This window comes from Desmodus rotundus, chromosome 13, assembly GCF_022682495.2.
Source record: "Desmodus rotundus isolate HL8 chromosome 13, HLdesRot8A.1, whole genome shotgun sequence".
Taxonomy (NCBI): domain Eukaryota; kingdom Metazoa; phylum Chordata; class Mammalia; order Chiroptera; family Phyllostomidae; genus Desmodus; species Desmodus rotundus.
The window spans coordinates 94,525,202-94,552,471 of NC_071399.1; the positions used below are offsets into that span (position 1 = coordinate 94,525,202).

At 55.1% G+C, this 27,270-nt stretch overlaps 1 protein-coding gene across 22 annotated transcripts in view; it reads right to left on the reverse strand.

Moving 5' to 3' along the window:
- Window positions 1-27,270, reverse strand: part of MICAL3 (microtubule associated monooxygenase, calponin and LIM domain containing 3) — a 134,436-nt gene that overhangs the window by 87,762 nt on the left and 19,404 nt on the right. The window contains exons 2-4 of one of the 22 annotated variants that reach the window (XM_053916672.2): window positions 7,458-9,519; window positions 6,664-6,713; window positions 3,329-3,628 (exon numbers count right to left, since the gene is read on the reverse strand). The exons of 18 other annotated variants lie outside the window; for them this stretch is intronic. The gene's annotated coding sequence lies outside the window, so the exon portion shown is untranslated. Of the gene's footprint in view, window positions 1-3,328; window positions 3,629-6,663; window positions 6,714-7,457; window positions 9,520-27,270 lie in introns of those variants that run through there. 3 more of the 22 variants (XM_053916652.2, XM_053916651.2, XM_045200429.3) reach the window with 3 other exon arrangements.

Sequence of the window (27,270 nt, forward strand, 5' to 3'; positions counted from 1 at the left end):
CTGCCTCTGCTCCTTCGAAATGGGGCTGGCCCTGTCCCACAGCAGCTCTTCCTAGTGGCCATGGACAGGCTGCATGGCCGACACGGGGCTTGCCTGCATGTCCCAGCTTGAAGCTTCAGCCACCAGCAGCCCCTCAGGGAGCCCACAGCAAAGCCTTCCTGTGCCACCTCTGAGGGGAGCAAGGCTCTCGCAGGCTCTGCTCCAGCAAAGCATAGCCCGTGCTGCTTTCCCTAGGAGTGGTGCCAGCCTCCTGTACACGGCGCAGGGTACCCAGCTCCAGGTGCATGGGAGGCACTGTGTGTGGGTCTATTGTGGGGACACCCGTGCGGCAGCAGGTGCAGGGCGACCTTGGGGCCACGAAAGCCCAAAGGTACTGCGACACCCCATGAAGAGACCACGGCTGCTGGAAGCAAGGCAAGGCCCCCTAGAGGCTATAAAGTAGTGTCCCAGTTGCTTCCCTCTCCAGGGGTGGCGCCTGCAGCTGGAGGCCTAGAAGGCTGGCCTGGAACACCCACCCCTGCAGGAGAGGGCCCAGGAACAGAACTTGAAGGCTGGCAAAGGCTGGTGGACAGGAAGGATCACCTGGTCCTACCAGCCAGCCCACACACGTCACCCACAACACGCTAGCCGCTCCAAAGACAGGGCACTTGCTGCCTTACTGCATGGTCTTTACAACCTCCCCCAACCTCCTCCTCCTCGGGCTTCCTCTCACTTGTTGATATACCCCCTCCATCATGCCCCACCTGCCTGCCCCAACACGTGACTATCCACAGATCAAAGGCTCCCTGGGGCCACAATGTCTGAGGTCACCGGAGGACTTTGTAGGAAGGCAGAAGAGGGGCTGTGGGGTAGTTAGTTCATCATTAACTGATTCAGAGGTGAGAGAAGAACAGGAAGTAGCCTGAGCTGAGTTCCCTGAGACTTCTCAGGACAGCCCCTCGTTATGGAAGGGGCTCCTGTCCTCACGGCACATGCCAGGATAACCTTCACCTCTCTGCACACCAGAGGGTCTCTGCGTCGCAGTGCTGTGACCGCGACGTGCCCGCCGCCAGGCAACAACAGGGAAAAGACACCCCATATGCCTCACGGTTTCCGGAGGTGGACATGGGGGCAGACGGGAGACATGCAGCCAAGGACAAGCACATGCTCTTTGGAGAAGGCTGGCCGAGGGAGGGCGGGTTTCAAGGCTCTGATTAATCTCTCAGTCTTCATGGTGAAAACCCCACTTGTCTCTAGGCAGAGAGAAACCAAGAGGACCAATGTTAAACCAGCCCCAAAGAATACACAGGGCAGGCAACAGTGGTTTTACAGTCATGGGGACGTGAGACAGAGTTTATTCTTGTACGTTATTTATTTATTTATTATTAACCTACTTTTGCCCTCCCCTGTACTTTCCCTCCAAAAGTAGCTTAAAAGGGTTGGGGATGTTGGCACGGTTTTCCCAGCCACCCTTGCGCCACCTCTGACTCCTGCTGAGCAAGCACACACTGCTGGCCACCTTGCAGGGGACCCTCCACACTGGGAAGGATCCATCCGGTTAGAAACGAAATATCCAAAGAAGAGCGAGCAGCTCCTCTGTCTTCTGCTCACGGAACACCTCAAGAGCCCCACGCTGTGCCCCGCAGACTCACGGATGGGCACAGCCACGTCTGCTTCTGCCACCCCGTCTCAGGCATGGCCTCGCACCCGAGCCAGGGGTGCCGAAGGACGGCCAAAACTCCAGCCCCCTTCCTTCCAAGACCAACTGCAAAAGACCAACTGCCATGAGACCTCTGGGCTCCAAAATTCCAACTACTCTGGGCTCAAAGCCAGCAACTACCAAAGTTTTTCCAAAGAAGACTAATTAATCTTTGCTCAAGGCAGGACAGTGAGATGAGGGGGCATAGCCCCCAACGGCTGAAAGGTGGCGTTCCACACCCACCGCATCCTCAGAGCCATCCATGGCCGGGAGGCCCAGGGCCACCTGTAGGCACCTCCTCTGGCCAGGCAGCCACTCAGGCCCACCCCGACTTTCTAGACCTTGTCATCTCCTGTGCTCCAGGCACCGGCTCCTGTGCACTGGTCTGCTGGCTCATGGACTCAGCCTAAGATCCGAGGGGCCCAGGGCCTGAGGGCATGGCCACAGGTACTGCTGGGCCCCTCCCCCATGATGGCTTGGGCAGTGCTGGCTCTGGGGGGAAGGGAAGCATCCCCTCTCAGGTCCCCTTTTGGGCACAGAGTAGACCCACTTCTAGAAAAGTGAATGTAAGTATGTGTTTAATCCAGAGATTAGACTTCGTTAAAGGACCTCAGTCTGCCTCTCAGGAGACATCTGACCAGAAGCTGACAATGTGAGGGCAGGAGGAGCTGAGTAACTGTCCCGCCAGGACAGCATCAGAAAGGGCAGCCTCCCCCAGTGGGGCCATTTAACCCCCTTGTTTGCATGGAAGCCGCAATCCCCACCAGCGATAGCAGGTCCGTTTTGTAACACCTGGGGCATGGCCCATCGCAGCGTAGGCGTAGGCCCTGCAGGCTGGTGCTGCTGCCGCCACCTCTGGGTGCCCACAAGGGAGCAGGGAGCAGCCACTGCCTAGGCAAAAGACCAACGTGCCTTCTCTGCCGCCTTTTCCTTCCTTCAGCTGACTACTCGTCGAGGGTACAGCCTCTGCAGGACCCATGCACAGCATTGCACTCCCTTGGGGGAGTGGGAGCCCATGGCATGCCCTTCCCGGGGGGTGTGCTGACTGGTGGAGAACACAGATGATGAACAGGTGAGCAAACAAGCATGTGATTACAAAGTAAGAGGGCCAGGAAGGGGAGGCCAGGAAACACAGGTGGGACCCCCTACAAGGTGGTCACAGACGTGTTTCTGAGCAGGTGAGCCAAGCAGAGGCTTGAGTAATGAGAAGAGGGAGCTGTGTGGCCCTGTCTGGAACCCTTGCGCAGACGTCCCCTCACGCCACCCTCTTGGCAGAGAGGAAATTACTTGTGCCAAGTCACATCACACCAGTGGCACCGTGGCTCAATGGTTAGATCCTGCCCATGGCCTCCCATGCCCCCTCACGTCACTGCTTGGACGAGGCCGAGAGAGATTCCCAACTCTTCTTCTGTGGTCCTTCCAGGTGCCCATCAATCAACCCTCCAAGAATACTTTCACTTAAATAAAGCCCAAGTCCAGCTTTCCCCCACCTACTACAGTCCCACACTTGCTGGGAGAAGACATTGCTGACTCCCCATGTCCCACAGTGGCTTCTCTCATAGTCCTTGGAGGCTGCACTGTTCTCCGGGGTCCAGTCCGAGGACCGTCACCCCAGACTGCTGTGTCCTAGGGCCAAGGACTGTGTCTTACCTGAACTCTTAGGGTCCATCACCATGCAGATGAGAAAACTGGGGACCAGGGGATAACTGGCTGGCCCAGCTAACATGATGCAGAGGATAAGGTTCAAGGCCGGCTGTGGACCTCGGTCTGAAGCCCAAGTCACTGCCATCTGCTCCTGAAGTGCCTCCTCCGTCACCCAGGGAAGGCAGGTTCCACCTCCACAGAGAGACAGAAGCTCCCAGTGGGAACAGAGGCAGTTTGGAACCTCACTCTGCATCAGCAGGTTCAGCTCCATGCACCAGCAGCTCCAGATGCTCCCGAGACACAGATCTAGGATCAGGGAAGGAGCAGGGTTCCTTACAATGCTGCCCTTACCAACACTAACCGTGGTGGAGCACTGTGTTGTGCTCTGGGGCCAAACATAATTTGGACAAAATGTGGGTGTTGAGATGAATGAGGCGGCCCCTGGTTGGAGAGGATGCTTCCTTTGAAAGTTGAATGGACACTGGGCAGAAGGCAGGCCCCTTCTCATGAAAAGGAGAAGATGCTGCTCTCCCTGATGCTGCTCCTGCCTTCAGCTGGGACCTCAGAGACATTCACCACTTGCAGTGAACATCATTTGAGTAACAAGCAACGAAAGACAAACACACATCCGCACAGGCATCAGAGCTCACAATGCTGGGTAAATACCAGGCTCCTGCCCTGGCCGCCAGGAGTAGCCGTGCAAGCTCCCCTGTTGGGGGTGGGGAGAGGAGGGAGAAGGGAGCTGAAACCCAGCCACAGCCCCACTCTGCACACCCACACCTGGTGGGGAACAGTGTCCTAGCCGATACAAAGGCAGGGGTGATACCAGCCCCGTGTGCTGCCATCCTCAAGGACAGGAAGCCCGCGGAGACGGATGGGCCGCAGACAGTAGGTATAGGCAGGCAAGTCCAAGGCTCTGAGTCGGCTCTGTTACCTTGTGGAAAACTGACCCGACTGCCTTTCTCTCCAACTCGGCCAGGTGGCATCAGACCGTCAATCATTCCAAAGAAGCCAAATGCTTTTTCCCACACTGAGCGATGCCAAGATCTTCCTGGCTGGACAGTGACTCGGAGACTTCAGCTCCTACTGTCACATCAAACAAGAGTGAGTCCCATCCACCCTGTCCAGGTGCCACAGGAAAACAAGCACACACAAGCACCACGGGGCCCTGAGACTCCAGGGAACACCGGCGCCCCTGGTGCGCAGTCCTGGCAGACGCTGTCAGCAGGCAGGGGTGGGCCCCAAACCCCCTCCAGTGGCCCCGATGGCCCGTCAGGATGGCCAGCAGCCTGAGGCTCCCAGACTCCAAGGCCCTGGACAGAAGCCGAGCAAGGAAGTGCCAAGGTCGGTTTTCATTTTTTCCTCATTTTTCAAACATAAAGCACAGACTTTCTTCTTTTATTAGCAAAATGAAATAATCAAATTACAAATAATTCATTTGCTGAATCCAAGACTTTTCACCTTTGCCTTTCAAATAAAAACACACATGCTGTATTTTCAAAACAGAGGACATAGGTGATATTTTCATTACACATTATAAAAACGTAAAGTCTGTAATGTTGGAACTGTGGTAAAGGACTTGTTGCTCTAGTTAAGTTGATCTGCATAATTTATTTTATGAGAACAGAATGTCATATTTAATGACTAACTGAAGGTAATCTAAAATTAATCACTGTGTTTGGTAATACCAAACACAATCTGGACCCTGTGTCAGTAAGGGATTGCCAGCCCTGAGGCTCACTCAGTGCGCCGCACCTGGGTCTGAGCAGAACAGAAGACTCAGCCAGCGGAGAAAGTAGTGAGTGATGAAGGCTATGTCCACCGTGCCCATGCTTCTCAGCGAGAGCCGACACAAAACTCACCAAGCGCCTTATCTTTACTTTCAACAGTCAAGGCCAAGTATGTGAGCTGCCTGAGCATCTTACATTACTAAACGAGTATTCCCACACTGCTCTGAGCATCCTGGTTCCCCACCACCTCCACCCATGCCCCCACCAGCCCAGCCTCACCGCCAGGGCTGCCCTCCGGTCCCTGGTGGGTTAAGTGCTCCCTAAGGCCCACGCTCTGCAGCCATACACGCGGGAGCTGCTACTGCAGCTGCAGTGCTTGCTGCCCACCGAACCCCATCACAGCGGCTACAGTGACTTCTCCCCCAGACACTGCCTCTCCCTCATCTTCCATACCCTCCTATGTGATGCCTGAGGTCTGATTTTGTCAACATATCAATCAGCTGCCTTTCCACACCTGCTCTTTTGGGGCCAGTTAAACATAATGTCAAAACCAAGACTTGGTATAGGTGTAAAGTATTTCTGAGTAAATCTATAAGCAGAACTGATGCTGACGAGGCCGGTAAATCTACACAACACAACTTCAGAAAAGCCAAACCAAACCTGGGGTCACAGGGAACAGGGAAGGGCTCATCCCACGCAGTGTGCAGCCCGTGGTGGGCTGCTGAATAGCACACAAAAGAATAAACAGATCTGGACATAAATGAATAAAAAAAAAAGCACTTATCATAAGGAGAGAAGCAAGGGTGGCATAAACCCAGGGTGTAAGCAGGCACGTGAAGCTCCTGAGGCTATCAGGGAGGGAGAGGGGCTGGAGAATACCACACAGGCAAAGAACACTTTCTAGATCCATGGGCTGATCCATCAAAGGAAAAGCTGTCCATTCGGCATGACAGGCCAGCGTCAAATGCTCAGAGAGCTAACGAGGATGTGACAAATCACACAAAACAAGCCCAAAGCCCAGCACACTTGCTGGACTTAGGACCCGGTACAGGGGTGGGTCTGACCCCCTGCCCCGCTCCCACCTGCCAGTAACAATGGACCCAGGTGAGCATGTGCTCCACCCACATGCCCAGGCACAGACCCACTCGACATGGCCCAGACCCCACTGCGCTCCTCATTCTCTTAGACTTCAGTGAGTCTGCAGTTTGACTATGGGGGAACGAGGGCCAGCAATGCTCTATACCACTGTGCTCTGGCCTGCCACTGCCCTGGGGCACTTGGAAGATTCCTGCCTGGAGAGATTCCACCATCAGAGAAGTGAACAAAAGCTCCAATGTCTATGGTCAGCCAAGCTGAAAGCCATCGTCACCCCCAGGAGTGGAGACGAAGCTTTCCACTCAGTGGACACTGGACGGCAGGCCCCTCGGACCCTGACAGCCCTCAGCAGCCCACAGCTGGGCAGCTGGGTTCTCCCCAGAAGACAAGGAGCTCCCCCGAACAGACAGGAGTTAAAAGAGGGAGAGCGGAGATGAGCTGAGCTTCAGATGTCACACCAAAGTGACCGTTAACATTCTTAAAATTCAAGCAATTCTCCATGTATGGAACACATACTTTATGATAAGAAAGAACTGCCATCCATATGCCACTTCTGGGTGCACGACCTGAGAGAGGAAGAAAAAGGAAAACACGCTGCATTTCAGTGCAGTCTGCAGTGATGAGCTCTCTGTTCACTGGGGCCATCAAGAGACTTGAAAAACTACACCTGTGTGTTTATCAGGCCCCAGCCCAGCTCCATCGAGTCAGAGCGTCTGTGGTGGCCCAGGGTGGGGGTCTGTCACTCTCCCCATGAGAATTCTAACACACTGGTGGGCAGAGCGGAATGAGAGGGCCGGCGAATCTGGGGACGCAGCAGCACTGGCCTTCAAACCGGCCTTCTCCCCTGCACGGGTCAGCCACCCACTCAGCAAATCTCTACTGTCCCCAATGTGAAAACGACAACAACAAAAGGAAAACTGCCCAGCCACAGGGCTGAGGAATGTCCCACAGGGCTCAGGTAACTGTGCCTAATGTTTAGGCGTGTGTTTGTTCCGAAGAACGTAAGCCGGCTGTGCCGTACTGTCTCTCCGGAGGTGCAGTCACACCAGAGCGTCTAAGACAGCCCTGTGATTGCATGTCTGCAGAAGAGAACAGAATCTAGCACAACCCCAGTGGGCGAAGGAAGACCAGCAGGAGCCACTGCGGCTGCCACGCCAGCTTCAGAGTTTCCTTTCCCCCAAGAAATCCAACTGCTGGTCTCAGAAGGGCCCATAAACACAGCCCCGCTCCACCGAGGGCGGCTCTGTGGCTGGGGCGGACGCTGGCCCAGCTCCTGGCCCGCCCACAGGTTTCCTGCCAGACATACTCACCTCCTGCCCTTCCAGAGTAGAGTGACTCTGTGGTTGAGCTTTTGGGAATGGTCACTGTGGGCAGTGCTAACTCAGGTATGACCACTAGTTGGAAGATGAAAAGGTGGGCTGAAAATCTGTCCTGAGGTAACTGCTGGGCCTCGGGCCATGCTTGTGTGTGACCCTGCAGGACAAAGGCTCTCCGAGCTCAGTCAGCGCCCCTGGACCCCCAATGGAAGGGGCCACCGTCAGCACCTCCTGCCACAGAGACACCCGAAGAGGCCTGGCCACTCCCTTCAGCTTCCCAAGGTCTAAGCAGCTACAGGTGACAGGTGTCCAGTAATTCAGCTGCTTGGCACAAGGCAAGCCCAGCCTGTGAGGACATCCCAGGCAGCTGCAAGTCCGAGCCCAATGGGTGCCACTCAGCTGGGGCCCCAGGGGCCCCACCGCCCACCTGCACCACAGCAGGCCCATCTGGGACCAGGCAAAGGCGGATCTCATCAAGCCCACCCAAGGGCCAATTCACCGGTAACTTTTGTGTTTTTAATTTAAAAAATTGTTTGACTTTAATTTTTTTCAACTACAGTGGACATTCAATATTACTATGTACTGCCTTCGGGTGCACAGTGCAGTGGCTGGACAGTCATACACTTTAGAGTGTGGCCCCGATGTTTCCAGTGCCCACCTGGCACCATGCACAGTCACAATATGGTTGATTTCATGTCCCAGGGCTGTTCTGTGACGGCCCATCTGTCTTTCTCAGTCCCTCCACCTTGTCACTCAGTCCCCCAAGCCCTAGTTTGTTCTGTTTCTAAGAGTCTGTTTCTGTTTTTTGTTCTTCAGATTCCACATATAAGTCAAGCCATGAGGTACTTGTCCTTCTGTCTGACTAGCTTCACTTAGCACCACAGTCTCCAGGTCCATCTGCGCCGTTGCGACTGGTAGGAGCTCCTCCTCTTCACGGCCCAGCAGGGTTGCCCTGTGCAGAGGTACCGCTTCGTCTCCAGCCATTCGGAGCATTTAGTCCATCCACGTTCATAGTCCCTGCCATTTTAGTGTTTTCCGGTCGTTTCCGTTCTTCTCCGGTCCTTCCTCCTCCTCCTGTGTGTCGACGACTTCCTGCAGCGCCGTGTCGGGAGCCTCACTCCGCGCTTCATATGTCTCTCTGGCAGAGTTCTGGTTTGTGGGCAGATACACTAAGCTATGTTTACACTGAACAGCAGCCTATTTTAAGCTGATGGTCACTTAGGTTGGAACACATTCTGAAATCACTACCATTTTTCTCAGCCCCTCCACATTTATGTTTTTGTTATTTTTTACTTCTTCTGTGAGGGTGTGTTTGTGTGTACCCCTTAATTTACTGTTGTAATTACACATGATCTTCCCGCTTTTGCGTTTTAACCTTCGTGCCAGCTTTCATGTGGGCTGAATCCCTGCTTTTATGATGTGTTGGCCATTGTCAGCAGTAGTTTTTTCTCTTTGCAATATTTTTTACTTTTTCATCTCAAACACATCCCTTTGGCATTTCCTGTGATGCTGTTTGGGTGGCAATGAGCTCCTTCCACGTGTCTCGTCCGGGAGCCCACCGACCAGCGACAGCAGCCCCTCACGTTCCTTGGAGCCCCCCACCCCCTCATACATCGAAGCTTGGCCACCTCTGTAACAGAAGCCAGTGGACAGCAAGCGTTCCCCAACTTCGCAAGAAACCAAGTAACATTTTCTCACGTATTTATTTTCCTGGAATTACTCCTTCTTCCTGCCCTTTCCTGAATACAGTTTCCTGAAAAACACCGTAATAATCTCTGCTAAGACCCTACAGGGGCAGCTCTGCCCCCACTGCCTCCTCTTGTCCAAACCGTGAGCTGGAGGAGAACGAGGACCCAGAGCTCCGCTGCGGGTGCTAGGGACTAAGAAGGTCACGCCGCGATGACGTCGTTGCCAGGCATCATCGCAGGAAGGCAGAGCGGGGTCGTCTGTGAAACCAGCCACTGTGATTCAAAGTGCAAGAGGTGTGAGGCAGGGTTTTCTCTGCCGCTGTTTTCATGTTCGATTATAGGATTGAGATGCCGGGGGCAACACTTTTCTGTGGAGAAAACAGAGAGACCCCAAATCCCCTAGGTGTGAGCAGCAGACCATCCGGTCCCACACCTGGGCCCCTGCCACCAGCCACCCCCACACCCGCCAAGACGGGCAGCAGAGCCTCTGCTCCGTAAGGAGCTGTGAGGAGTCTGCCCAGTGCTCCTGCCCAGGAAGGAGAGTGTGGGAAGCTGCTTCTGTGATCTGAGCTCATGTGAGTGTGTGTGAGAGTGTGTGTGTGTGTTTGAGTGCGAGTGACTGTGAGTACGAGTGTGTTCAAACAGGGCTGTGGAGCGGGGAAGGGAGTGGGACTGCACAGAAATGCCCGAGGTTGCCTAGACATCAGTTAAGATCTCCGCACAGGAGTTACGCAGCATTCTGTGTACCCCATGGCTCAGTCCTGGGGGTCCCTTTTCGTCCCAGAAAACATGGACCACCTCCTGAATTAAGCCATCTGGCAGAGGTCAGAATGTGCAGGGAGAGCGGGGTGGCCATGGCAGAGGAGAGGAGGGTGAAGCAGAAAACTCACAGAGCAAGTATTGTTCACAACCGCAGCACGAGGCTTGATGTCCAAGCACATTGTTGCAGCAAGTCCTGAACAATAGAGCCGGAGGCAGCTCCACTCAGGGCACAGAGGCAGTGTCCAGGCCCCGTCCCCCGCCTGCCCGGGGTGCATGCCAGCTCTCCTGGGGACTCACAGCCGCACCCGCGGGGCAGGGTCAGGCGGCAAGGAGGACAACACTGGGCTCTGGTCCAAGGCTGAGGCTACTGGATCCCACCAGTTCTCCCTGTAAGTGACAATGGTGCACCAGGGAGTTCCCTGAAGGCACAGGGGCGCACACACGCTGGGGGGCGGTGAGGCTGTGACTGACTGATCACTGTGTGATTTATTTTCAATGCTACCACACCCCCTGAGCTTACTATAAAAGATAAAAATGCTATCAAGTTAAATTAAATGTGTATGAATTAAATATGTCTCATAAGCAGTGGCACTTTTTTTTTAACAGTATGACTAGATGTAAAATTAAGATTAAGCCAATAAATACACATTCTACTGTGAGCTTCAGGCTTGGTCAGCCTGCAGGCCGGTCTCTGGTGCTGCTGGCCTGCAGTGTGGGAGAAGGCAGCCAGCCGGGAGCCAGGTCTCGGAGCCACCCCAGGGCCTGTACCCCGGCCCTTGCTCACTGTCGACATTCACACAGATGTCTCAATTCAGAGTGTGCCTCAGGCACGGCTTGCCCCAGCCGTCGGAAAGTAGGGTCCTGGGCCAACTCACCTGCACCAGCAGTCCCGACACCTGCTCTGAGCATCTAACCCTCGTGGGGTAGTGGGAATGGCACAGCTGCCCGCTGTAGGACTGAGAGCCAGAAGAAAGGCCCCTACTGGGAAGATCCTCCATCATTTACGTGCCCAGGTTTCCCCAAATGGAACAGCGGCAAGAGTCACAGAAGGAAGTGCCATCTGCTACCAGAGAGGCTATGGCTTGAGGCTCAGGTGTTAGCAGGGAAAGGGGCCTCCAAGCCAGCCAGCAGCGCCCGGGTGCCCCAATTCACCCAAGAAGGCCTTGCCAGGACAGCCCACTCCTCACAGACCACAAACAAGGCTTATCTTCTGCCCAGGGAGCAAAGGGGGCAAGGAAAGACAGCTGCACGTAGCCACAGACCAAGGTGAAAGAAACGACGGGAGTCCCACAGGCCGAGCACCACACGAGCACTCACTTGGCCGGTCACGCGGCTCCAGCACAGGGCAGGGCTGAGCTTTGCCCAGTGCACAGCCCCCTTCTGAGGTGACGGGGAAAAGCAGACAGAAGCCATGCAGGACGCAAAAGCAAGAACCTTATAAGTTGTTTAAAACCCAGTCTGAAAGCCAGGCCAGAACCTCCTCCCTGGCAAAAACAGGGCACTAGGCATCAGGAGAGACATGTGTGACTCACAGAGGTCACAGCTCAAGTCCTGGAGACGTTTTCCGTGGGGTCCTGGGAGTGGTCTCACTGGCTTCCCTCAGAGCCGTCCCTCAGCACCTGCCTTGCAGTCTGGGTGGCTAGGGGAGACTTCCCTTCCCAGGTAGGGAGGGACCCCAACTTTTTATAATAGAGACAGAAGGGATGAAGCCAGCTGTAGGCCACATGAGAATGACCAGGACCGCTTGCCCTTGGACCCTCTCCTCCACAGCCAGGCACCTCCCATGCAAGACCTGCCTCCCGTGTGAGACCCAACGCACTTCTGTGCGCTCACTGTGCGCACCTCCACAGGGCCTCCTCCAGGTGCGGGTTGGCGCACGCATGGTAGCCTCTCGGGAAAGCCTCTGGAAGAACACCTACCGGCCACCCCAGAGCGTACAGCATCTAACACTGAAAATGCTTAAGGCCACACACGTGTGCACACACATTCACAAGCACACGTCCCCAGGATTATCAGGGACACACCTCCAAAATCACCAAGTTCCTCTCAGCTGGGACAGAGTAAAAGCCTGTATTTTGCGGTGACGTTCATTTGCTTCTTTCCTTTAATGAGGTCTGACGTATTTTCTCCTCGTCCTGAGAGCACACTCTACTCTGAGCTCAGTTATCACAGGAGGACTGTATCTAACTGAGCCAGCGGCCAGCAGGTTCTCTTGAGCCGCCTATTTTTAGCCCTGGCCCTTCCTGCCTGTACCCCCCCCCCCCCCAGCCCCTCCTTCTCTCTCCAGCAAGCTGCTGGGTGAGGACTGGCAGGAAGGTGGGGCTCAGAATCTTGCTGCTGACTCCCCACACTCCAGATCTGGAGCAGGGCTGAGTCCCAGTGAGAGGCAAAAAATCTTTGAAATCACAAAGAAAGGAGAGAGACTTCAGAAAAACACCGTACACAAATGGTGGTCCATCTAGGCTTGGAGCAAAGCTGCTGGGCCAGCCTGGATGGCACACCCACTCTAGTCTGCTCTCTCGGCCAGACTGACCACTGCCCAAATCCGCCGGGCAGCCTGTGTCCTGCAGAGGAGGCTGGACCTGCCAAAGGGGTCACTGAGCCTGGGGGGCCAAGGCTGCCCGCCACACAGCCACAACCCCCACAGCACAGGCCAGTCCAAGAAAGGAGACCCTGCAGAGGTCAGGCGAACACCGGGCCACCTGCCTCACTCTCAGCTGCAGGATGTGGCCCCCCTTCCACTGAACCTCACGGGAGGGGACCACGCAGCTGCTGCAGAATCACCAACGGTGCTGACCGGCGGGTTCTGTGAGATCTGATGCTTCACTGATGTGGCACTATCACGTCGCAAGTCTGGCATTACAAATGGTCACACGACGTATAACAAGGCTCAGGCACAGCAAGCAAAGCAGATTCTACACAGGACAGGTCCAGCGGGTGAGCACACTGGTTTCCATATTTAAAGACCCAGAGGTGCCTCTGTGAATTGACCCCCAGAACCCACGCCGCCCGCCAACCAGCATCATGCGTCCGCAGAGACCGTGACACACAGCTGGTCAGCGCTGACCCAGGACGTCTACTGGGAGGTCCCAGGCGCTCGGCCTTCACTGCAGGACAACTTGCCGGTTCTCGCTGACCTGCCGGGGCTAGTCCGTCCCCTCCCTCCTGCTGCCTGCCTCTCCCTGTCCAGGGTGCACGAGCTTGGCGAGGACAGACAGGAGCACTGTGTTCCTGCGAGCTCCCAGGATGCTTGTTTCGGTCGGGCCCCACCATTCAGTGGTCCGTTTTGTGCATTTGTCTGTAGGAGCAAGGGTGCGGGGGCAGCGGGGGGACACGGAATGGGCACAGGGCGCCACGGCGGTTTTCCCTCCCCCACACCCATCCACACACCGGTGGCAGCAGGCCCTTCTCCCGAGACGGGTGTTCTGGGGAGAACTGAACCTGCACTTGGAAGCTTACGGCCCGGCCCGCTGATCACGACACAGCACGGGGCAGATGTAACGTGATTCTTGGAAAAACGGGAAAATCTTAAAGAGGAACAAGAGCCCAGCTGAAGTAACTCAACTTCTTGCTGTCGCTGGGTCCCCAAACACATTCAGTGTCCCAAGCGCCTACCCTCGCCTAGTGCGTCTGTTACGTGCTCTACCTGCATCGTCTCCCTGTGCCTTTGGACGGACATCGTCAGTGTAACCTCAGAACCAGCACAAACTGGTCCAACCCTCGGACACAGCACTATGAGCCCTGCCCTGCTCCCCGCCGTGGACCCAAAGGACCGGGGCCTGGCCAGGGCCTGACTGGAACGAGGACGCAGGAACCCTTTCAGAAGCAGAGGGCCCACTATACAGGCAGATCCGGTGCTGAAACCCCGTAAATCTTGTCCTGAGCCCAGGATGGGAGACAGACGTGAGTCTCACCTGTGGGCTCCTTGCCATTGGCCATAAAACCCTTTCTCCCAAAAGCTGGGCCATGGTGTCCACTTCTGCGCCTGCCAAGCCTTGAGCCCTCACGTGGCCACGTAGGTGTGCCATTAGCCCCTTTCAGAGCTCAGATAAATCCGCACCTCCCGGTCCCGCACCAACAGTGAGCCACCAGGCAGGGAGCTTTCTGGCTCGGCTGGCTCCAACACCTACGTCCCGCCCCCAGCGGAGCCTGGGGGGTGGCGGGGGGACTCGGATGGTCGCATCCTCTCGTGCTTGTTCTTGCCCTTTCAGCTGTCACTTTTGTGAGCACGCACGTCAGCCTTCTCCTACCTTCCCTCTGTGCTCGGACACACTTTCAGCAAATGGGGACTCATGGTCGCTGTGGAGACACTGACTCGTGCCCAGTCTGTGGCCAGGTTGTGCCAGGATCCGCCCAGAGGTGAGGGGAGGACCGGGCGCAAGTGGATACGCCCTGCAGGCTCCTACACGCACACAGCGCCAGAGCCCTGGAGGGCTGTCTCCAGGCCGGGTCATTCCAGAGGCCAGGGGGCTGGCAGTGGCTGAGGTGCTGCCCTGGTAACAAGTGCCTGACCATGCCCACCTGACGGCTCACCAACAGGAGCCCGAGTCACACAGGACTGCCCGGCCCGGGGGCTGCAGAGAAGGTAAAGGCGGAATGAGAAACAGAGCCCCCGGGGACTGAGGGGAGCTGGAAGCACGGGTGACAGGTCAGGATGAGAGAAACAGGGTCTGAGAGTGGGGCCGCGGGGTCGCACGAACACCTAGGCTGCTAGGGTGGACTTGTCCTCAGCTGCCCCGCCCGAGAGCCAGGAGCTGTCTCACTTGCGCAAACAGCCCCGCGTCCACCCTGCTGAGGGGATGCAGGGAGCGAGCACCTCCTGGAACCAGCGCCCGCCACCCAGCTGCGGGGATGCTCCCAGCCTCACACCGCAACTTCTGGCCCACATTCCACCACTGGCCGAGGAACATTTCCCAAGTCATTTTTTTAAATCCTCACTGTCCCACAATGGACGGGACACCTCAGCACCACCCTGAGCTGGCCTCCCAGGGAAGAGCCAGGACAGCGGCCTCTGTGACGAGCCATCTGGCAACGTGGCCCCGCTTCCTAGATGGGTCACTTCCACTGTGGCCTCAGACAGAGTGGCACTGGCGCTTCCCAGGAAGTCCCTCCGCAAAAGGAAATGTGTGCCCGGGGAACGGCCCCCAGTGTGTGCACTGTGTGTGCTCAAGGAGGCAGGTGGTGAGGCAGGACTAGGTTCCCAATTAGGGTGGAACCTGGACAGGAAGGACAGGCTCTGTCTTTCCACGAGCCACATCACCTCTCTGGTCCACGGCCACTGCACAAAGCGGACACCCGACCCGAGCTCGATCTGCCTCGCGACAGAGGGTAGGAGAGCTTCCCAAAGGGTTGGAGATGAGGGAGGCCTGTCTCCACGCGCCCCTACCTGCCAGCACCTCACTGCGTGTGCCTGGCATTTACCATTCCTTTCACAAAAGGAAGACTCAGAGCATCAGCAAGGAAGTATGGACTCACTCCAAGTCAAATGGGGCTTTGGAGGGGTGAAGTGACTGTCACCAGCTGCCATGAAGCCAAGTACCTTTCTGCTCTGGGATGTTAGCAGAGGAGTCTGCTGACTCATGCCTGGGGCATTGGTGTGTCTGCATCCCTGAAGGGGCTTCAGGAGTCCAATTGCTCAGAGCTGCTCCCCAGTCCCTAAATGGGACGGAACCGAAGGGGGACAGGGGACAGGGGTCCCGCACTGACTCAGGGCCCTGCAGACCCTGCAGCCCTGGACTGGATCAGCTGAGTGGTTCTACTTTTGTTAGCACCCAGTTTCCACTACTGAGAACAGAGAAAAGCTGCTCTGACACGGGGATGGTGCTCATGGGGATGCTCCCCAGCACCCCACTTCCCGCTCCCCAGACCTTCTGCACTGGTGCTCTCATCCTCCGAGGCCCCATCAGCATCCACCCCTCTCCGCAGTCAGTGGCCAGTTCTGACACCGGGGCAGCCTCGCCACCCCCTCCCCTGCCCAAATCTCCCACCTCCCTGGGGAACTACCACCGACTGAGGTCTCTCTGCACGGGAAGAGTGATGAGACCGTAGCCAGGTTTCAAGGGCCACTCTGCTACTGGGCTGACCACACACCTGGGGTCAGGGGTGGGCAGTGGCTGGAGGTTTTCAGAGACACCCAGGGGTGGGTGGTGGTGGGGAGAACTTCGGATCAGACGTGGAGTGGGGGTGACACGACGTGCTCACGAGTGAAGCACGAGGAGGGACAGCAAGAGACAGTGATCCCAAGATTTGTGACTTGAGGCACTGAGAGGACCAGTGAAGAAATGGAGAGGAGCACACACAGGCGCCCCTCCCTGCCGGCCGTCTCCAGAGCCAGTCTCCTGGCCCCACTCAGCCCCACGACCCACCCCAAGTGGACGGACATGTGCCCTCACACGGGCAGGCCCTGCTCCTGGGCCCCTTATCAATCCCCAGCCAGTCCCACACACCAACTCCCAGACCTCCCTCCCCACACTGGTGCACCAATATCTCCTACGTGGCAGGAGGTTGGCCAGACTTGGGGTGGAGGTGGGAAAACAGGAGATAAGAAAGGGGAAGCCAGGGCAGCTGCAGGGTCTCTGCCTCCCCACCCCAGCTCTGCCTGCCCTCAGACAGGTGACTGGTGGTGGCCTCCAGGGTGGGGTGGGCTCCTGCTTGGAGGAAGGTCTCCCAGCCCCAGGCTGTGAGCCATACCTGCTGTGGCCCCCACTCATGTCTGTCCACAGGGGCTCCTCTCCTTGACCACTTCACCTCCCGTGAGATTTGGCTTAAAAACTGGGTTTTTTCCCCTTAGCCAAATGCACAAAACCTGTGTCCTGAGCATGTAGCCCAAAACAGAAAATGAGACCTGTAGAAAAAGGGTTTGAAGTGGGGTCATGGTAGGCAAAGGCTCATTAGTGAATATTCTCTAGGCCGTGGCCCGTAGGAGCGGTCGGTGTGTGAATCGAGGGTTTTCTTGCTGTGCACGAAGTGACTGATGGGGGATGGATGACCACTGGCAGGGCCAGAGGAACCGCTCACAACCCAGTCAAGGCCCCACAGCAAAGAGGCAAATGTGTCCTGAGCTGTGTTGCCACATAGCCGGGGGTGCAGGGGGCACAGCTAGGACTGGGCAAGCAGAGAAGAGGCCAGAGCAAGACTTGGCTGGGGGCACACAGGGCTGGGAGGGCGGGGGCCCCCCTGGGGTAGCAGTAGGACACCCCAGCCATCAGCCCGGAGGGTGGGACAAGGAAGGTGAACTGCAGACAGGTGTGTGCGGGGGCGGGGGGGGGGGCGGGGGCGCCCAGGTTAGAGCTGTGGCAATGGGAACAGGACTTCTAAAAGAAAAAGTCATTTAACAAACACTGAGCAGCAACTTTGACAGGTGTAGTTTGAGGTGCTGGGGACAAGCAACTTTCAAAGACATTTTGAAGAAAGAAAACAAAGCAGATTAGATATAGAGGGCATACAAACCCAATGCTGACTTTACTTACTACCCACATCTGGTGCAGGGGAGGAGGACTGACAAATGCTTCTGATGCTCCAACCCGCGGCCTAACTTGACCCACAACTGTCCCCCACACAGACAGCTCCGAGGAAGACTGTCAGGCACCCACGTGTAAGAGGGGAAATGTTTTACAGAAACCTGGGGAAAGATCCAAGAATCACAACGGCCCCAAACAGTAAGGCAGGCAGCAGTCAGCATGCGGTGCGCCCACTGTCCTGCGCCTGCCCGTCTGCCAAGTGGTGGGGACGTGGGCGAGGTGGGAGGTGGGGCTGACACCCCTTGGACCAAGGAAGATGGCACTTACCCGAGCCCCTTCTGACCTCAAGGGCCCCATCACCCTCAGGAGTCACCGCACACCTGCAAGTCAGGCTCCAGGGAAGACAGGCGGCACCCTGAAGGAGCCGCTCCCACCCTGCCCCACACCTCCATGGGCAGCAGCTCCAGGCTTCAGGCAGGAAGCCTCTTCACCCACCGAGCAGCAGGTCAGACGGAACCTGAACCGGAAGGACATGGTCCCCATCCTTATTGCATTTATCGTCCAGGGCAGATCAGAGCCCCCCGCAGACGTGCAGCTGCAATGGCGACAGCAAGCGAGGCTCTAACAGAGAGAGATGTCCTCCTCAGTCCTTCCGAAGGAGGCAGGGCCTGTTTCTTTCTAACCCCAATGTCGAGGGCACTGACAGTGGACTGCTCCACACCACGGCACCCCTGGGGCTGGGACCCTGTGCTCTAACAGGGAAGAGACGGGCCGTACTGCTCAGACCCAGCTTGAGGCCCCAAGAGACAGAGCCCGGGGGAGGCCAGCCTTCAGCCTCCCATCACCCTGCACTCCTCGGCGCCTGTCCGCCCTCCAGCAGGCTGTCCACTCACTGCCCCCAACTGCGTTTTCATCTTGCATGGCAGAGGCCAAGTATGCGCAGCCTCATCTCCCAGCCATTTACAAAGTAACTACTCAGTGGCCACTCCCCACACAAGACATGCTGCCAACTCCAGAGGCACTGAGTGATGAGGCTGCACTTCTGTTTGTCTGCCTGTGTGGGAGTGTGTGCCTTTGGGTTTACTTCACCACCCTGCACATGGCGCATGTCCACTGACCGTGGGGTCGGGTGGGCAGGGTGAAAGGGGTTGATGCCACCAGACCGACACTGCGGGAGAGTAAAGCCTTGACACCAAGCCCATGCACCCCTGCCAGGTGTTGCCCGCTGGACATGGGCACAGCCTGCACCAGAATCCTGCAGACTACATGGTTCCGCAGGGAGGGAACTGGGTCCACACACCAACGGCCCCTTTAAAGGTCACAGCAAGCCCCGGCTGCTGTAGCTCAGTGGATTGAGTGTGGGCTGTGAACCAAAGGGTAGCCGGTTTGATTCCCAGTCAGGGCATTTGCCTGGGGTGCGGGCCAGGTCCCCAGTGGGGCCCACGTGAGAGGCAACCACACATTGGTAGTTCTCTCCCTCTTTCTCCTTCCCTTCCCTGTCTCTAACTTAAAAAAAAGAAAAAAAAAAAAAGGTTGCAGCAATTTCAAGGCAGCTGGTTTCTGGTTTGAACCAGTCCTGTGAAAGCAACTCTCACTTCATCTACAGAGGACAAGATCCAATGATCGAGTTTTGTTTAAAGAAGGGAAATGGGGGGGGGGGGGGGAGAACTGCTCCAAACAGATCAATTCAGGACTCGGACCCAATTGCTGGGGAAGAGCAGGAGTTGGAGGCTTCTGGGAGGAAGAGCCAGAAGGCACTGCTGAGGCCAGCCCGGCTGGTCTGGGCCTGGCACGGGGGAGGAGAACATTCCTGAGCAGAAACTCCGCAGCAGCTGGGGGGCCCCAGGCCACATCCGGGCTGACCTAGCCAAGCCCGCTGACCTGGCCTGAGCAGGCAGATGGCCCCTGCTCAGGGGAGGAGGAAGTCTTCAGAGGTAGAAACTGTGGCTGAAGGCAATCTAGGCATTCTTCTCCCCGCCCCACCCATCGCCCTTTATCTAAAAAAGAAGGGAAATGTTTCCGTGCCTAAGAAAAGCTGTGATGCAAGAGCCCTTCTGAATCTGAAGACAATGACTGACTTTCTCGAAGGATTTCAGTAACACCTGGAATCTCAGAAAGATCCTGGAAGTGGTCATTTCGATGCTTCAGAGAAGCGCAAGGCACTCGGCCTCCACATGGGCATGGGGGACAGTGTCTAGCTAAGAAGTCCAAAGGCTTTAGTCTCCAGTGTCCACACCTGTGAGACCAGAACAGTGCTAATCACAGCCTCAGGGACTTACTACCACGTGACCACATTAATCCTCACTGTGAGGACTGCAGTGACAGCACCAACCTGACTCTGCAGATAACAAAAAGGTGTGGCACTCAGTTGCCCAAAGTCACTGGCAGAGAACTGGCCCTTGATCTCAGGAAGTTGGGAAGCACTAGATTAAACAGCCTCTGTACTGATAATCTGCTCCCAACCCATCCTGCAACTACCCTAGGGGCTATGTCATTACCTGCAAATTACAGGCGGGGGCAAACAAGAATGAAGGTTAGATCACCTGTCCAGCTACAGGGCCGGGGTCAAGTCCAGTCTCTGGCCTCCTCTCTGTACCTGTTAGCTTCACCACATTCCAGGGTGGTCTGACCCATGGACATGGGCCACTGTACCGACAGGTGTTCCCGGGGACCAGAACAGGTGACGGTAGCGTCCCAGGGCTCACAGGGAGAGAATGATGAAGAACCAGACAGATCTGATGGCAGCCGGCGTCCAGAGGAGGCTGTCATCTGCTGCCAGCCTCACGGCTAGTAAGCAGGAAACTCATCCCGCCCCAGACCATACAGATGCACTCAGCATCTCTGTCCCAGAAGACTCCTGTGTGACTTCAAATCCTTCTGGCTCTAGTGACCCAATCTCATCTCCCACCTGCCCTGAGACCCTCTGCCCTCCAGCTGAGTTCCGTCCCCACCCCCACCGCCCACAAGCATGTCCTTCTCAAGCAGGCCCCTGGAGCTTCGCTTCCTCTCCTCCCTCCCTCGCTTCAGAGCCCAGCAGAAGGCAGCTTCCTGCCCAGCCCCTCATCTCCTCCATCTTTCCTGAGTCCCTCTGCCTCCGAGCTCCCTGCAGTACCAAACTACTTGATACTGGTCCCTGTCCGAGCACCGCTGAGTGCCACCGTCTCTGCCTCCCCAGTGGAAAGTTCCTTGGGAGACCAACACCATGCGGATCCGCCAGACCCGCTGCACACTCAGCAGGGCGACGCCCAGGTGCATCATCTACAAGACGGAGTAAACACCGTACCTGCCTCACAGGGTACTTCTAAGAAGTAAGTGAGAGAACCCAGTTCTACAGCATTTTCCAAACGCCTAGCAAAATGCTCATTAAATAATTATTTAAACAATAACGTTCGGCCCATAGCCCAGCCCAATGCCGCTGAAAGCACAGCTGGAGCCCAACAAGTCACTGCCATTCATGGTGAGACCTCCCGGAGGTCAGGGGTCTGTGAAAGCTGCAAGAAGGAGGAAGGGATAGGAGGGCTCCAGGAAGCAAGCTCCAGGGGTGGGGGCAGGAGGTGACTCGGGATCCCAGGACTGAATGGAACCGCAGCCTTCCCCTGGGGCCGCCTCTGCTTGAAGACGGATGTACCACCCTCCCGGGGCTTATGGTCAAGGCAAGCAGTGAAGACAACACACAAAACAACTGTAAATACACACGGTACATAAACGCCAAATGCATGGTACAGCCAGTGGTCCCCAGGGATTTTTTTTTTTTTTGGTGGGAGAATGAGGTGATGACTCCTTTCTACCATCAACTACTTTTTTAAAGGCATTTTTTAAACACTTAAAAAAAATCCTCACCTGAGGATATGTTTATCAATTTTTAGAGAGAGGGAGGAAGAGGGTGAGAGAAAAACATCAAGGTGAGAAACATCCCATACACAGCCGCCTGGGGACTGAACCCCAAACCTAGGCATGTGCCCTGACCAGGGGGCGAACCCACAACTTTTTGGTGCACGGACGATGCTCCAACCCACTGAGCCAGCTGGCCAGGGCCCATCACCTATTTTTTTTTTAACTGTTACATGATATAGTCTATTCCTTATAACCTGTTGGTTGAAACATGCCTATCAATTAAAGAGTTATGAATTAAACATTTTCCAATGAATTCCCACATATGCTGCAAAAAAAATTAGAACATGTGTGTTCAAAATGGCATTAACCCTGGCTGAGATATCTGATGACTCAGGATCCACAACCTGGCACATACATGCACACATGTGCACACGCGTGTGCACACACACAGACATGAGTCACTGGCTGCTACTGACAGCAGGCACTCAGGAGCCAGGAAGAGATTAGCTGTAAACTTCTAACGGATTCAATTCAATAAACACCTCACAAATTTAATTATAATAAGCATTTCACTATTTAAGGAAAGACAAAGCTTGTAAAAATAGGTCCACAAACAGAGCCAGACAAGTCTCACAGGAGACAGGACCGGGCAGACCCCGTGGGATGAGTGGGATGGATCGATCGATCGGGCACAGCGGCTCAGAGAGGAGGTGCCTGGGAAGCCTGCGTGCTCAGGGGGCTGGAGGGCAGGGGGGCAGGGGCAGTGGCCTTGGCCCAAGGTTCAGACCTGCAGCACTGCAAGGACACAGCTCCCCAAAGTTGCATCGTGCAGACGCCAGGAGCAGCTGTGGACAGAGCATGGGCTCCAAAGCTCCCGGGATCCGGAGCCGAACCTGGGACCGACACACACTAGGCCAGGGTGCCCCACGGCTCCCTGAGCCTCCACACCCCCACTGGGAGACAGACATTAACACGGTGTAACTCAGGGGAATAGGATGACTTTGAGGGGAGGCTCAAGGTAAGTAACTCTCTGAAGCATTCAGGACAGTGTCCACCCAGCAGGCGCCTGCTCACAGTCCACGTGTGGCCGGCCCTCCACAGTCGTTTCGTTCAGCATCGCTTCCCTCTAACGATGAGGAGGGAAAACCTGATTCCTGGATGGGGCCACTGGCTGTGTGGGCTTCCTCCCACGCTCCAAAGATACGCACATCAGGTTCACTGGAGAGTCCACAGCGTCCAGTTGGTGTGAGTATGGGTGTGGGAGGCCCCGTGACACGAGGGCGTCCTGTCCAGTGCGGGTGCTGCCTGCGCTCTGAGCTGCTGGGAGAGGCTCTGGCCACTGGGACCCGGAACTGGAATAACTGGTTCAAAAATAACTCTTGTTTTTATTAATAGTTCTTAGATGTATGCATAGCTCACATTTATTTCACTTTTTAATATTAGAGACGTTTTGGGTCTTTATTAGAAGTTTGGTGATACTTCTGTGACCAGTGAAAATGTTTTTGCTGTAGTAACTTAGCTCTTGTTGATACAATGTCATTTCACTTAAAGTTGCAATTTCCAAGAATCTGTCAACGTTAAGGGAGGACTTGCTGTCCTCTTAAAGGTAAGACTGATTCCATGCTAGCCCAGCATTCCCCCGATGGATCTGACCACAAAAGCTTTTAAAGAAAACGGACAAAAAGAAGACTAAAAGAGCTCAAGACATATTAGGTGTACTTAGATTAGCATGGGATGACAAAAAAATGCCTAGTTCCAAACTATGAATTTAACATTTTGGATACATTTGTGTTTCATCAATCACAAATCAAATGGTCTCACGGATGAATTAACTGTTGCAGAAGATAATCAGTTTTTAAAAGCTTTATAAACAAATCTTCCCCCTATTAAAAAAACATAGGAAAATTCAATCATTTCATTAAGAACATGTTTTAATTTTCTCCAGAATACCTTTAACAGTCCATAGAACATAGTTTAGGAAGTACTGCCCCAAAGTGGGGCGGGGCGCTGAAATAGAGGACAAGATAAAAATAAAACATTTTTCTACATTTTTGTAAATCCTGCTAAATTATATGGCTTAGGGCAGCGGTTTTCACCCAGTGCACCACAAGAATTTTTAAAACATGCCAACACCTGACTCTTTAGTCAGGGGCACTGACCTCTTTTCCCTTACATTGTCAAATCCAACAATGACACCAGCCAACAACAATAGCTGTCTGGTGAAAAGGAATCAAAATTATACTGATTTTGGGGGTCAGATTGGCAAAAAATACATTTTTGGTGTGCTGCAGAGTGTAATTACTGTATGTGCCACCAGATGAAAGGATTGAAAATCACTTGTGTGGTGAGCTGAGCTTCCCTCCAGCCTGTGTCCCTGGGCAGGAGGGCTGGGCGGGCCAGCCGGTGCCTCCCTGTGCCGTCACTGCAGTAGAGCTGAGAAGGTAGACCCAGAGCCAAGGAGAGGAAAGGAAAGTCTGATTAATAATTACACCCTGGGTCTGCAGAGCACCTCTTTCTCCCCGACAAGCCGGAAGTGTTTGGGAGACAGCAATGCAGGTTCTTTGTGTAGACACTTCACAGTAGGTCACGGGCAGCCTCCAGCCCATGGCAGAGTGGAGATATTAAGTCCCCTGTTAAAGATCAGGAAGAACATACATACCCATATTAGTTTCCTCTGGGGAAGTAAGCGAGGAGGAAAAACCAAGACCTCTGCTTCTCCTAGCTGTTCAGAGGCGGCTGCTCAGAAATGACTCAGAGTTTGGGTGGAACCAAGTGTCCCAAAGGTTCTGAAATCAGTGTCTGCAATTGCTCAAGACAGGAACAGCAGTCCTGCCTCACTCTGCCCTCCGTCCAGCACAGGGCAGAGCCCGGGCTGCCTGAGGCTATTTCTAGGACCAGCCAACAAAGGAGGGAAGAGAGAACTGGAAACACGTGTGTTCTGCCTGGATCAAAGAAGTCCCCATTTCCACCTCGAGAGTGGGACCCTGGTGGCCCCACGGGCCCATCAACCGCAAACAGCCACGGTGGTACAATCACAGGACAAGTCACCACTTTATGCCTCTTGTCCCTTAAAAAGAAAGTGCACACGTTTCTACAAGAACACTCAATCGTTTGGCATTTACTATGAGCCTACTGAGCTCCAGGCACCTGGGTCTGAGTACGGAGTGTGGACAAAATGCTGCCTTGACGTCCCAGGAGTGGGAAGACAGCCAGGGTCTTATCCATTACTGTGAAAATGTCGATGCACAAACAAACGAGCAAATGCCCCCACGGACTGTGGAGGAGCCGTGGGGAAAAAAGAGCAGGACCTGGGGTGGCCCTGGCTGCGCTGGTCAGGAGAGAGGCCTTGGCCAGGAAGTGATGTCTCGACAGGACCAGAGGAACAGCGCTAAGTGACTGATGGAGCTGTCCTGGGGGCAGGAGGAAGCTCTGTGCTCAGGCCCCCAGGTAATCAAGAGGCGGGGTAGTTTCTGGGGAGAGGAAGAAGCTGGCAGGGTGGGTAAGCCCATGGCGCTTAAGGCCAGGCGAGGAATCCTAAGGAATTTGACCAAAGGCCCATGTCTGCCCTGTAGCCGTCATAGTGCCCAGACCGGGGCCCTCCTCAGAGCAGACACTAGGAGAACACGCATTTAACCCCACAGATCCAGTGACCACTGAACAAGCAACTCAGTGACTTCAACTTTGGCCCTCAAGAATCCTAGAATCTGGTTTGTAGAAAATAGAAACCAGACCACCCATCCATCCCAAATGACAAATGTTCTCAAGACAAGAAAAATACCCCAAGGCAACAGCGGATGAAATGCCAAATGAAACTTCCCCGTCATGTGGAGTTTACTGGAAGGGGGACACAGGTTTCTGAGAGGACACTTGCACACACAGCAGCCGACTGGCAGGCCCAGAAGGGCGGCTGGGCCCACCCTGAACCTTACCTCCATCCACCTGGGGGCAGCTCTCAGCCTCAGGCCTGGCCTGGGGATAAGAGGAAGCAGCACAGGCCAGGGCCCCACGTGGTCTCCTGCCCAAGTGCTGGGGGAGCTGGAGAGGGAAAGGGAGGCCCTTGGTCCCCAGAAGAGGAGGACAGACCAAGAGCTGTGGGTCTAATTCACTGAGATAAAAATTAAATGCCAGGAAGGAGGGCTAGAAGGGGCAAAGCTCCAAGTTGTTGTAGTATTATGCAACTAAAATTCCAGGCCTATGCCAGGAAATTCAAAGGTCACGGTTCCCACGGCAACCACAACCTGACCCGTCCGCGTGTGCAGTCTCTGGCACTGCCAGACCCACAGCAGCCCCCATGCTCAGCGCTCCACTGGGTGTCCATCCCAGGTGGCACCAGCCCTCGGTGTTCTCTGCATCCCCAAGTCCCTCAGACGGAGCTTTGCCCTGGCTCTGGGCCTCCCAAACCGCAGGTCTTTCATTGTAAATCTCTGTGGGCTGATCACCTTCTGATGGACAAGGGGAGTGGGGGGGGAGCGGGGGGTACTACATCCCTCTTCTCAGATATCTGGTGGCACCACCAGCCTCCTCAGGTGGGACACAGGACAGACAGCAGGAGCAGGGGAGGGGTGGCATGGAAATGTTAGGCTTCGAAAAACACCAACAAAAGGTGAAAAGACAACCCACAGAACGGGAGATTTCTGCAAATCATGTTATCTGATCAGGGATGTGTTTCTGGAAAACACGTCGCTGAGCACATATTCCTTCCCAGGAGGGTCCTCCCGACCCTGCCCTGAGGCAGCCTGTGTGCGGACAGCAAGGAGGAGACACAGGGTCGCACCCTCATGCCCCAGCCTGGGGCAACTGGTGAGGCTGTGGGGGAAGAGGGATCAGTAGGACAGGTGATCACAGACCTTTTTGAAAGACGGGTCCCCTGAAGACTTCCATATCACTGTTCAATTGCTGCAACAGAAAGACTCACCCAAAAAAGATGTTCCAGAATTCCTAGCTCCCTGAGGGTGTGGCTTTACATGAGTCGGTGACACAACAGGCTCAGGGCAAAAGGACGACTTTCTTGTTGCTTTGGCTCCCAAGATAGACACAGACAAGGAAAAAGCAGTGAGAGAGTCAAGAGAATGCCCAGCTCCTGGGAGATGCGTGATGAGGACCAGCCCCCCTGAGCACCTTCATGCGTGACTGCAATGAGAACCACGCGCGCACGCCCACACGAGTGTGAGACAGGGCCTAACACACAGGAGGTAATAGGAATGAACAACATCATCTTTTATTTTCACACTTCACGTTTCACTAAAGACACCTCTGCCCAATCTGATCACCTACTTCACTTACGAGGGCTGGGCAGAAGTTAACGCTTGGTTGTTTCAAGTCAGCATCAGCACAGCGACAGTTACCGTGTGCTCACCACACGACGAGCCCTGCTCTCTGTGCTGGTCTCTGGACTCCACGTGGGAGTTCACTTAATCCTCGCTATGAGCACGCAAAGGAGGCATTATCGTCTACATTTTACACACAGAAAAACGAATGTATCAATGTCCTCAAGGCGCATGGCTTTAAGTGGCAGGAGACAGAACTGAAGCCAGGCAGGGTGCTTTACAGCCTCCGCATTCAACCACTTCATACCCATCTTCAAAGCACGGAAATCGTCCCCAAGAAGAACACGGCCAGAGCTGCCCAAGCCTCACAGGTTCCTGAAAGAGTGTACACGTGACTGGCTGCTCTGGAAGCACGGTCAGTCTCAGGTCAGCTTATGGTCACAACTCCGCACAGGATGGTCCTGAGTTCTGCAGCACAGAAAGGCCAGAGCCATCCAAGGTGCCACCAGCACCCACCTGATCCCAGGTAATCCCAACCCACAGTGGGACTGTGAGACCAGGCTCCATCACAAAACTGTACCTGCTCAAGATTCATCCAAGTATTTCGATGCCCTGTGAGTCATACTTTTTTTAATTGATGTTTTAAAATTGATTTTAGAGCCCTGGCTGGCTTGGCTCAGTGGACTGAGCGCAGGCCTGTGAACCGAAAGGTTGCTGGTTCCATTCCCAGCCAGGGCACATGCCTGGGTTTCAGGCCAGGTCCCCAGAAGGGAGCACATGAGAGGCAACCACACAC